This window comes from Capsicum annuum, chromosome 6 (genome assembly GCF_002878395.1).
Source record: "Capsicum annuum cultivar UCD-10X-F1 chromosome 6, UCD10Xv1.1, whole genome shotgun sequence".
In the NCBI taxonomy this organism is placed as follows: Eukaryota; Viridiplantae; Streptophyta; class Magnoliopsida; order Solanales; family Solanaceae; genus Capsicum; species Capsicum annuum.
The window spans coordinates 59,442,309-59,453,204 of NC_061116.1; positions in this window are offsets into that span (position 1 = coordinate 59,442,309).

A 10,896-nucleotide genomic window follows, 5' to 3' on the forward strand; every position below is an offset into this window, starting at 1 on the left:
CAGACCACAGTTTCTATTACCTCAGAATACACCTTCTTCAGCTGCTATTTTGTGGAAACTTCATATTTGTTCTTATCTCTCTAACGTACACTTTGTAACGTTCAACTTAATGTTTCTACCTCGACTGACCGATGGACTCTGATACCGGCGACGGCGTGGATGAGCTGGAAGCAGATAAGATCTACCTCTCTCTCTCTCTCCCTTTCTTTCTCTCTCTCCCCCTCTTTCTCTCTCTCCCTTTCTTTCTCTCTCTCCCCCTCTTTCTCTCTCTCCTCTCAGATCGCTCTCCTCAATTACTCGTTATTATCTTCCCCACCCTTTCCATTTCTTTTCCCATCGCGACTATCGTCGGCGGGTTTAAATTTCCCACCAGCTCGACTCGGGTAATGGGGGAGGTATCCATAAGTGGCCAAACAGGTAGAGCAGATAAGTTGGTTCGACGTCCAGATCTCGGCAAGTCCCTAAAGATGCTCCGACAAAACTCTGGTGACACTCCGTTGATGTAACCAGTGGCCCCATTCCAGTTGACCTTCTTCTAGAAACTAATTTTCAACATCAAAATTGACGGACCAGCAGCACGCAGGCGTACTGGTGACATCTAAACTTTGATTATTTCATCGCTCCATATTTTGGCACTTCATATAGTTTGACTGCTTTATACTATTTTGTTCCTTGTCTCTCTTTTCTGCATTCGTTACTTGCTGCTAGTGAGCATAGTTATGACTGGCTTCTTCGCTTAGTGGTGGATATTGTTTGTATTGTCTTTACCTGCTTTGACCTTTTCTTGATTATTTTATATAATATACGTGTGCTTTTTATTTCCCGCTGTTACTTTATTACTGTTATTAAGGGCATTTTTCTAGACTTATGGCTGTGGGCATTGATAGTAGGATAGGGTCATGTCCGAGGAGGTTTAGGCGGGGGGCAGTGCTAGGGATAGGGGAGGAGGAAAGGGTGAGTATGGGAATGGGGGCTAGGTCTGGCATTAGGAGAGGTAGAGGAAGACATAGTGCTAGAGTAGATAGGCTACGGGTTGGGTCTTGGAATATAGGTACTCTTCAGGGTAAGTCTATTGAGCTGGTGAAGATTCTTAAAAGAGAAGGATCAATATTGTGTGTGGACAAGAGACTAAGTGGGTAGGGTCTAAAGTTAGGGATGTAGACGGTTACAAGCTTTGGTACTCTGGTAGCGTGAGGCATAGGAATGGAGTTGGCATCTTAGTAGATGAGAAGGTTAGAGGGCAGGTAGTGGAGGTTAAGAGGATCAGCGATAGGTTGATGATTATTAAGTTGGTCATTGGGGGGTCTACCCTGAACGTATGCAGTGTTTACACACCTCAGGTGGGCTTGGATAGGGATGATAAGACACTCTTTTGGGAGGTTTTGGATGAGGTGGTAATAGGAGTGCCTAGTTCCATGAAGATTGTTGTAGCAAGGGATTTCAATGGGCACATCAGGGCGTTATAGGGAGGCTTGGCGATGTGCATGGTGGTTTTGGTTTTGGGGAAAGAAATTAAGAGGGAGATGCTCTGTTGAACTTTGCGAGGTCCTTTAGGTTGGTAGTGGTGAATTCGAGCTTCCCGAAGAAGGACGATCATTTGATCACCTTTCAAAGCGCGATAACCAAGACCTAAATTGACTTTTTACTGCTTAAAAAAAGGGATAGGCTGTTGTGTAAGGACTGTAAAGTCATCCCGAGTGAGAATCTTTCGACTCAGCATAGGCTCTTGGTGATGGACTTAGGTATTAAGAAAGACAAGAAGAGAAGGGGTGAGGAGGGTAGACCTAGAATTAAGTGGGGCGGTTTAACGTTGGCGAATGTATGAGAGATAGGGGAGAAGGTAAAGGGTATGTGGGGTAGAAGTGTAAGGGGGACGTGGATGGTATGTAGGATACGGTGGCTAAGTACATCAAGGAGACTGCCAGTAAGGTATTGCGTATGTCCAGGGGCCGGGCTGATCATTGTCGGGGGTATTGGTGGTGGAATAAAGAAGTTAAGAAGAAAGTGAAGACTAAGAAGGAGGCGTATGCTAAGTTGGGTGAGATTAAGGATAAAGATGAGAAGCGGGCTAATAAGGAGGAATACAATATAGCTAGGAAAGAGGCTAAGTTGGCAATTACAGCGGCTAAGATGGCAGCGTTTGAGAGATTATATGCGGGGTTAGAAGAGAAAAGAGGGGGAAAGAGGTTGTTTAGGCTTGGAAAGGCTAGGGAAAGAAAGGGTCATGACCTTGACCAAGTAAAGTGTATTAAGGGGGAGGATGGTAGAGTATTGGTGGAGGATGATCACATTAAGAAGAGATGGTATTCGTACTTTGATAGGTTATTGAATGACGAAAGGGATAGAGATATTATGTTAGGAGAGATGGAGCTCTCAGAGAACTGTCATGATTTTAGTTATTGTAGATGTTTTAAGGTCGAAAAGGTTAAAGAAGTTATTCGTAAGATGCGTAGGGGTAGGGCGATAGGGCCTGATGAGATTCCTGTGGACTTTTGGAAGTTTTCTGATGAAGCGGGCTTAAGGTGGTTGAATGAATTATTTAACAACATTTTCAAGTCGGTAAAAATTCCCAAGGCTTGGAGATGGAGTATAATGATCTCTCTTTATAAGAACAAGGGTGACATTCAGAGCTGCAATAACTATAGGGGTATTAAGTAATTGAGGCACACTATAAAGATTTGAGAGAGAGTGGTCAAGTTGAGATTGAGAAGGATAGTGTCTATCTCGGAGAACCAATTTGGATTTATCCTGGTGTGAAGACAGGTGGAGCAGTATAGGGAAAAGAAGAAGGATCTGCACATGGTGTTTATCGACTTAGAGAAGGTGTACGACAAAGTCCCTAGGGAGGTTCTTTGGAGATATTTGGAGGTGAGCAAGGTCCCCGTGGTGTATATTAGAGTAATCAAGGACATGTATGATAGAGCCAAGACTCAGGTGAGGATAGCGGGAGGATACTCAAATCATTTCCCTATCGTGACAGGGTTGCACCAGGGATCTACTCTTAGCCCATTCTTATTTGCTTTGGTGATGGATATGTTGACACGACGTATTCAAAGAGAAGTACCTTGGCGTATGCTTTTTGCAGATGATGTAGTTTTGATTGAAGAGATGTGGGAGGAGGGGGTGAATGATAAATTAGAGGTGTGGAGACAGACCGTTGAGTCTAAAGGGTTCAGGTTGAGCAGGAGTAAGACAGAATATTTGGAATGCAAGTTTAATGACTTGAGGCAGGAAGACGGGGTAGTAGTAAAGTTGGATTCCCAGGCGGTGTGTAAGAGGGATAGTTTCAAGTATCTTGGGTCCATGATTTAGGGGAATGGTGAGATTTACAAGGATGTCTCCTACCAGATTAGGGCGGGATGGATGAAGTGGAAGCTCACCTCAGGGGTGTTGTATGATAGGAAGGACCGCCTAAGCTTAAAGGTAAATTCTATAGGGTGGCAGTCCGTCCGGTCATGTTGTATGGAGCAGAATATTGGCCAGTCAAGGACTCTCACATTCAAAAATTGAAGGTGGCGGAAATACGGATGTTGCGTTGGATTTGTGGGCTTACTAGGGGTGACAGAGTTCGAAATAAAACTATTGGGGAAAAGGTTGGAGTGGCTTCGGTGGAGGACAAGTTGCGAGAAGCCCGTTTGAGATAGTTTGGATATGTGAAGAGAAGAGACATGAATGCCCCGATTCATAGGTGTGAGAAGCTTGCTTTGGCTGGTTTCAAGCGGGGTAGGGGTAGGCTAAAGAAATACTGGAGAGAGGTTATCAGGCGGGACATTGAGCAGTTATAGCTCATAGAGGACATGACCCTAGATAAGAAGATCTGGAGGACGTGGATTAGGATAGAAGGCTAGTGTTATTTTGGGTCGCTGGGGTAGGGCATTACTTGGTAGGGCATTATTCTTGTTATGACACCTTTTTGCATGCTTTATTACAAGTTTTGGTAGGGCATTATTCTTGTTATGACACCTTTTTGCATGCTTTATTACGAGTTTGTTTACTGCTCTTTGATTATTATTTCTTGTGGGTGGCGTAGGTATGTACTGTCATCTTGTTCCATGCTTTATTAAGGATTTGTGTATTATTCTGTGTCTTAAGCCGAGGGTCTATCGAAAACATTCTTTCTACTTCTCCAGAGGGAGTGGTATGGACTGCGTACATCTTACCCTCCGCCCAGACCCCACTATGTGGGAATATACTGGGTTTGTTGTTGTTGTATGATTTCATCTTGCATGGTGAATAGGCCCTTGGAGTATATTTGTGTAGTTATGAATTATCTTATTTAGGATAAGTGAAACTAAATTATTTATCAATATAAAAAAATTGACATTCTACTAAAAGAAAATTGTCCAACAACAACAACAATAACATACCTAGTAAAATTTCACAAGTGAGGTAAAAAAAAATTATTCATGTAAATTAAAATAGAGAGAGTAGGGTACTATGCAATTTTGTTAGTTTCTAAATATTAAATTTTATTTAAAATGGGAGAAAAATAAAGAAATTTTCTTTTTTTTGAGTTTTAAGTTCTAAACTTGGTACAATTTAATCGTTTGAATATATTACTATTAACTGATCTATTTTCCCCATGCTTTATTTGTTACTTGAGAAAATTAAAGGAAAGGTGTCTTTTAAGTCTTGAATGAAGGATTGGTGACATTGACCAACTTAAAGGGTTAAACATCATTTGGAATCTTGATTAAGTTAATTGTGGAGTTGATTAACATTTTCAAAACTTTCTAATCTTTTCAAAAATACAAATCAACTCAACCCACGCCCCTCTTCAATCCAAATCGACCAATCTCTCTCCTCTCTCTCTCTCAACAGCTTCTCTCAACTCTCTCCCAACCAACAGTTCTACAAAATTCTTCCTTTAATCTCTGACGAAAAATAGTCGGGCGAATTCCCTTTTGACTTTCAACCGTCAATCAACGTGAACACTTCTCCAGCGACAATAACTTTAAGCTCTTCCTCGTCCCATTTCCTTTTTCATAGGTAAAAAATTATGAAGAAACAGAGGAACTTGAGTCAACTACTCTTCTAGTATTGAAATGTGGACTGAATAAAACCCTAACTTTTGGCATTTCTTCTTCTTGTTGTCGTATTGTTGATTCGAATTTGTTGATAATTTTTCTTCACAGTTGATGTTCTTAGTGTGTGATATGTTGGTGTTGCTAGGTTGATTTGTTCTTTGTCTTGGAAAAAATGGTGTTGAAATAGATGAAACATATGATGCAATAGATAAAGACATCTGATGCAACAGATGAAGAGATCTAATACAGCAAATGTTAATATCTGAATGCAACTATGATAATTGATGCAACAGATGAACAATGTAATAGATCATTCATCTGTTGTGACAGATGACTCTTCTGTTTGGAAGAAATCTAAACAATATTGATCCAACAGATAACTCATTTTCCAACAGATGAGTGATATGTTTCAATAGTTCAGTGATCTATTTTTATTCTCTCCAAAGGTTTACTCATCCATTGGAATAGGTTAGTTATATGTTATAACAGATAAAGTACCTAGTGCAACAGATCAATGATCTGTTTTTATTATTTCCAACGGATTACTCATCCATTGCAACAAGTCAATTATATGTTTCAACAGATAACAAACCTGGTGCAATAGATTAGTGCTCTATTTTTATGGTCCTGTTTGGAAGAAATCTAAACAATATTGATCCAACAGATAACTCATTTTCTAACAAATGAGTGATATGTTTCAACAGTTCAGTGATCTATTTTTATTCTCTCCAAAGATGTTTCAACAGTTCAGTGATCTATTTTTATTCTCTCCAAAGGTTTACTCATCGTTGCAACAGGTCAGTTATATGTTGCAACAGTTAAAATACCTGGTGCAATAGATCAGTGATCTATTTTTATTGTTTCCAATGGATTACTCATCCGTTGCAACAGGTCATTTATATGTTACAACAGATAACAATCCTGGTGCAACAGATTAGTGATATATTTTTATAGTTTCCAATGGATTACTCATTCGTTACAACATGTTGGTTATATGTTGCATCAGATAAAATACCTAGTGCAACAGATTAGTGATTTATTTTATGGTTTCCAATAGTTTACTCATACGTTGCAACGGTTGGTTATATGTTGCATCGGATAACATACCTAGTGCAGCAGATTAGTGATTTATTTTTATTGTTTCCAATGGTATATCATCTGTTGCATCCGAGTCGGACAGATTAGAGATCTGTTTTTATTGTTTCCAACGATTTACATATCCGTTGCAACAGGTTGGTTATATGTTGCAACAGATAACATACCTGGTGCAACAGATGTGTTGTCTATTGGAACTAGGTTTTTTTACCGTTGTGCATGTTAGATTTACTGTTATCCTTTTTAAATGATGCATTAATCAATTATAACTTATTTTATATTCCTGTTAATTTAAGATAATATGGCTCCAAAAAATAAAAAACAAATCAAGTCCAAGTAAAGGAACAAGTACAGCAGCTCGGCTATATCCACCACTCTATGAGCTTGCTTTACAAGCGTTATCTCAATCAGGAGTAGAAGATAATGAATACGGGGAGGAGGAATGTCTCTAAAGAGATTATCTAAATGCTAATCGCCCTTTCGTCGAAGAGTTGGTCAAAACCTTCAGCATTGATCGTTATCCTTTGAGAATGTAGTGCAATGGTGCCACAGATTTAACAGGTGATTTCGTGGTTAAGTCAGCCATGGGAAAATCTTTCGATTCCTTCAGTAAAATACTTCGAGAATAAAAATTGGATGCTTATTTCAGGGAAATGTTGCTTTGGGCAATATCTTAATTTGTCGGATGACAACAATGCTTGTTTCCAGATGAAAATAGTATATGATCTTCTCAAGCGTAGGTTTATGTTTGAAAACAATGATAAGATGGATGAGGTATGGATAAATTACTGTGTTATGGCTGTTTGTTTTGGTTGGAAGGAGTTCACCATTGTTACCAGACTAAAATATTATCCTCCTTCTCAAGTTATACCTACTCTGACCAAAAAGAAAGCACCACACACACTCAAAAAAGGCAAAGGCAAGTCGAGTAATCGTGAGGACCTGGTATCCATTATTGGTCCAAGCTTTAAAAACAAAAATTTGATAGAAGCATTGAAAGATAAAGGACTCTCAAAGAAGCACAAACAATCATTGTGCTTGGTTTGGTTTGTACATAATATTCTTTGGGCGAGAGATGTTAATAACAACATAAGCCCCAGTTTAATAAATCTCTCCGAGGATCTTGAGGCATTTAACAGCTATCCTTGGGGTTATAAAAGCTTCAAAATGACTATCCAATATTTGTTGACTCCATTGACACCAAAGACAGTCAACTTATATGGCTTTCCATGGGCCTTCATGATAAGTTTTTCTTTTATCCTGATATGATTCATCATTTTTTATTAAATAATGCTTTTGATTTATTGGCATTATGTTATAGGCTTGGGCATTTGAAGCCATTCCTTTTTGAGACAACAAGTGAACTACTAGGAAGAAGTTTCCTGTCCAAGAATCCTGAGATGGTTGTCGGCCAAAATCAATAAAAATACAAAATTTCTTGATCTTTTTAATCCCCCCAAGGAAGCAGTGAGTCCAATTCTAATCAAGTTTTTATTTTAATTAATGATTATTTTAAATGATTTCATCATCATTATAATATATGTACCGATTTATTTTAGATTGTCCATCTGTGGCTTGTTCCGACCAACTGAGAGTTGAAGATTCTATTTTTTCTTACTTTACGGTCTGTGCAAAATTTACCGGACCCTAAGATCGTTGATGGAATAAAAATGGAATTGTCTGGAGCAATAACCATCACAAGAAAAATAATTTTGGAGGGTGGGCTTATTGTTGTTGACGATGGTAGTCGTAGTTGTAGTGGTAGTGGTGCTTTGTTGGGGCTAATGATTCTCCTCTTACCATTTTTAAAACAATAAGCCATTATGATTATGATCATATTGGTTGTACAGATTATGCCATATCTAGTGAATGTTCTATATGCAAATGCTATTAATGTTATTAATACACTACTTCTATAAAGAAACATGATGGAGTGATTAATGTTATTAATAAACTACTTCTGTAAAGGAAATGGCATCTAAGAGGGGTGTCATTCTATCAAAGAGGATTTTATTTCCATACACTCAACTAGAGATCAAGGCAGCTAAGTGGAGAAGGAAAGATACTTTTAAGGCATCATCAAACATTGAAAAAAGCAAAATTATAACGCCTCTATCTTTGTCTTGCACTGATGTTTAGTGTGCAAGGGCCACAGGAAAGCAGCATGAGCCGAAGAAGGTGAATGTACATCACCTATTCTAACAAACAAACAGGCACATATCTGTTTTAAAAAAACAATACATCTGCTGAAATTTATCAAACAAATATATACATCCGTTGCAACTGTTATCTAACCTGTTGCATCCGATGCATTATCTATTGAAATAGATGAGTCTTATGTTGCAATAGATGTATCATCTATTTGAAATTATCGTACTGCTCTGACTTAGCTATTCGAATTCATCCCAACAGATGATCCATCTATTGCAACATAAGGATCATCTGTTGCTACAGATGGATAATCTATTTTATTCTGTAATTAACATTGACAATTCTTGATTTCCAGGTGGATGTCATGGTAGAAGCCACTACTGAAGAGCATAATATCATAGTTTATAATCCATCAACTGCTTTCAAAGAAGAAGAAAAAGTGGAGTCTATCACGTCGGGAGAATGGAAAAATTACCCGTTTGAAGGGTTCAACATCTCGGATGAGGCTCCAAAAAAACTAATGCAGTTGATCAACGACTATTCAGAATGGATTGTCAATGGGCTATTAAAGCATCATATCGGCAGGTACATAAATTAATTTTAAAAGATATTGGTTTATACGATTCTTGTTGTAAGAACGTGACATTAACATATATAAATCATCATGTAGAAAAAAAATAATGAATGCTACAAAGTGAACGGATTGAGTCTTGGTTTTGATATGTTTGACTTTGTTGTTGCACATCCCAAAATGAAGAATTGGTTCTATTTGATGTCACAGCCCCAAACTTGCTGGAATGATGAGGTTTAAATGTCATACATATTACCATCAATTAATACTTTATTTAATTACACCTGCATATTAATTTTTTTATCACGTAATCCAAAATATTTGATAATATACACAGCACATCAACGTCATTTTTTACTACCTCCGAAAGAAGGCCAAGTTACAAACACAAGAAAAATACAGATACATGACAAATAATTATTTGTACAAAGTTTACATCAATAATGCCTACGATAGGTATTGTCAACAACAGCTGGAAGTTTCCCAAAATGAGGAATGCTTAGTCAAAATCATCAAAGGTTTTATCATTTTGGCTGGCTTACCTTGGCATTTGATCAATGAGTGTATATCCCAATTAATTGTGGTGATGAATTCCATTAGGTTTTGGTTGTCGTTGTTCTAAAAGAGAGGCGCATCCGAGTTTATGACTCGATGTCGTGAAGGAGACGTTCTGAGCCTTCGTCTGAGATATAAAAGCTGACCAAAATATTACCTACTTACCTTGATATGAGTGCCCTTTTGGACCAAAATATTCATACTAATTGATCGATGATTGAAGCATACCGGGATAAAATGGGTAATCCATTTGATGTACAATATGTTGAATGAATTTCTCAACAAACCATTGGTAGCCTGTAAGTATAAGTGTCATGATTTAGTTTTATTTCATAAATTTCATAACACTTGCATGAACTGCAAGATCTGGATTATCTATTATTTTAAAATGCAGGAATTGTGGTTCTTTTATTGCTGCTTACGCTGAGTATTTGAGCAATGGATTAAAAGTACCAAATGATGGACTTGATACCGGATTACTCTGCAAAATATATGCTTCTCTTTTATGGAAATACAGAGAAGCGACAGCTCAAAAGTCGTACGCCGGTGACACTAAAGATCCACGATGACCAAAGCCAAATTCTGTAATACCGAATGAAGAACAACTTGTCCATATTGATTAGATCTTTATAGCTTGAGTCCATCAATGTAATAACATATCCTCCTTTGTTTAACTTATTGATTTATTTGTAGAGTAAATCATTTGTACCCATAATGATTTTTTTACATTTTATTTATTTTATGTAATTTTCGAAGGCTTCAATTTATTTTATGATGTATATGAATACAATTTAATCCTTAGTTTTGAACATGATAATTGAAATGGAATACTAGATTCAAATATCGCAACAGATAATACATCTACTGCAACAGACGACATATCTTATCAAACAGATTTAGACATATGTTGCAACATGAGATGCAACACGTAGGTCATCTGCTGGAAATTATAGAATAGGTCTTCCTACTTATTTTATTTGCTCCAATAAATTATCGATCAGTTTTAACAGATATATTATATGTTGCAATAAATTATATATCTGTTGCGACAGACATACTGGGAATATCTGCATAATGCAACAAATGACCAACCTATTCCAACTGATAATCAATTTGTCACAATAGGTATTATATCTGACACAACAGATATACTATCTATTACAACAGATATATAATCTGTTGCATTATAAAAATTCAACTTTCGCCGGACAGAGAAATTATTGCCACACATGTAAAGTGGGGTGGCTTGAAATAAAAAATTATTATCGTGTTCGTCTCTATCTTTATACATATTCTTCTTTATACATGGGATCCAACCATTTAGTAAGGTCATCTACTGAAAACTATATAACAGGTTTTCCTACTTTCTTGATTTATTACAACAGATTATCTATCAATTGCAACAGATAGATTATACGTTATAACAGATTGGATATCTGTTGTGACAGACAGACCGAGAAATTTCTATTAATGCAACAGATGACCAACCTACTTCAA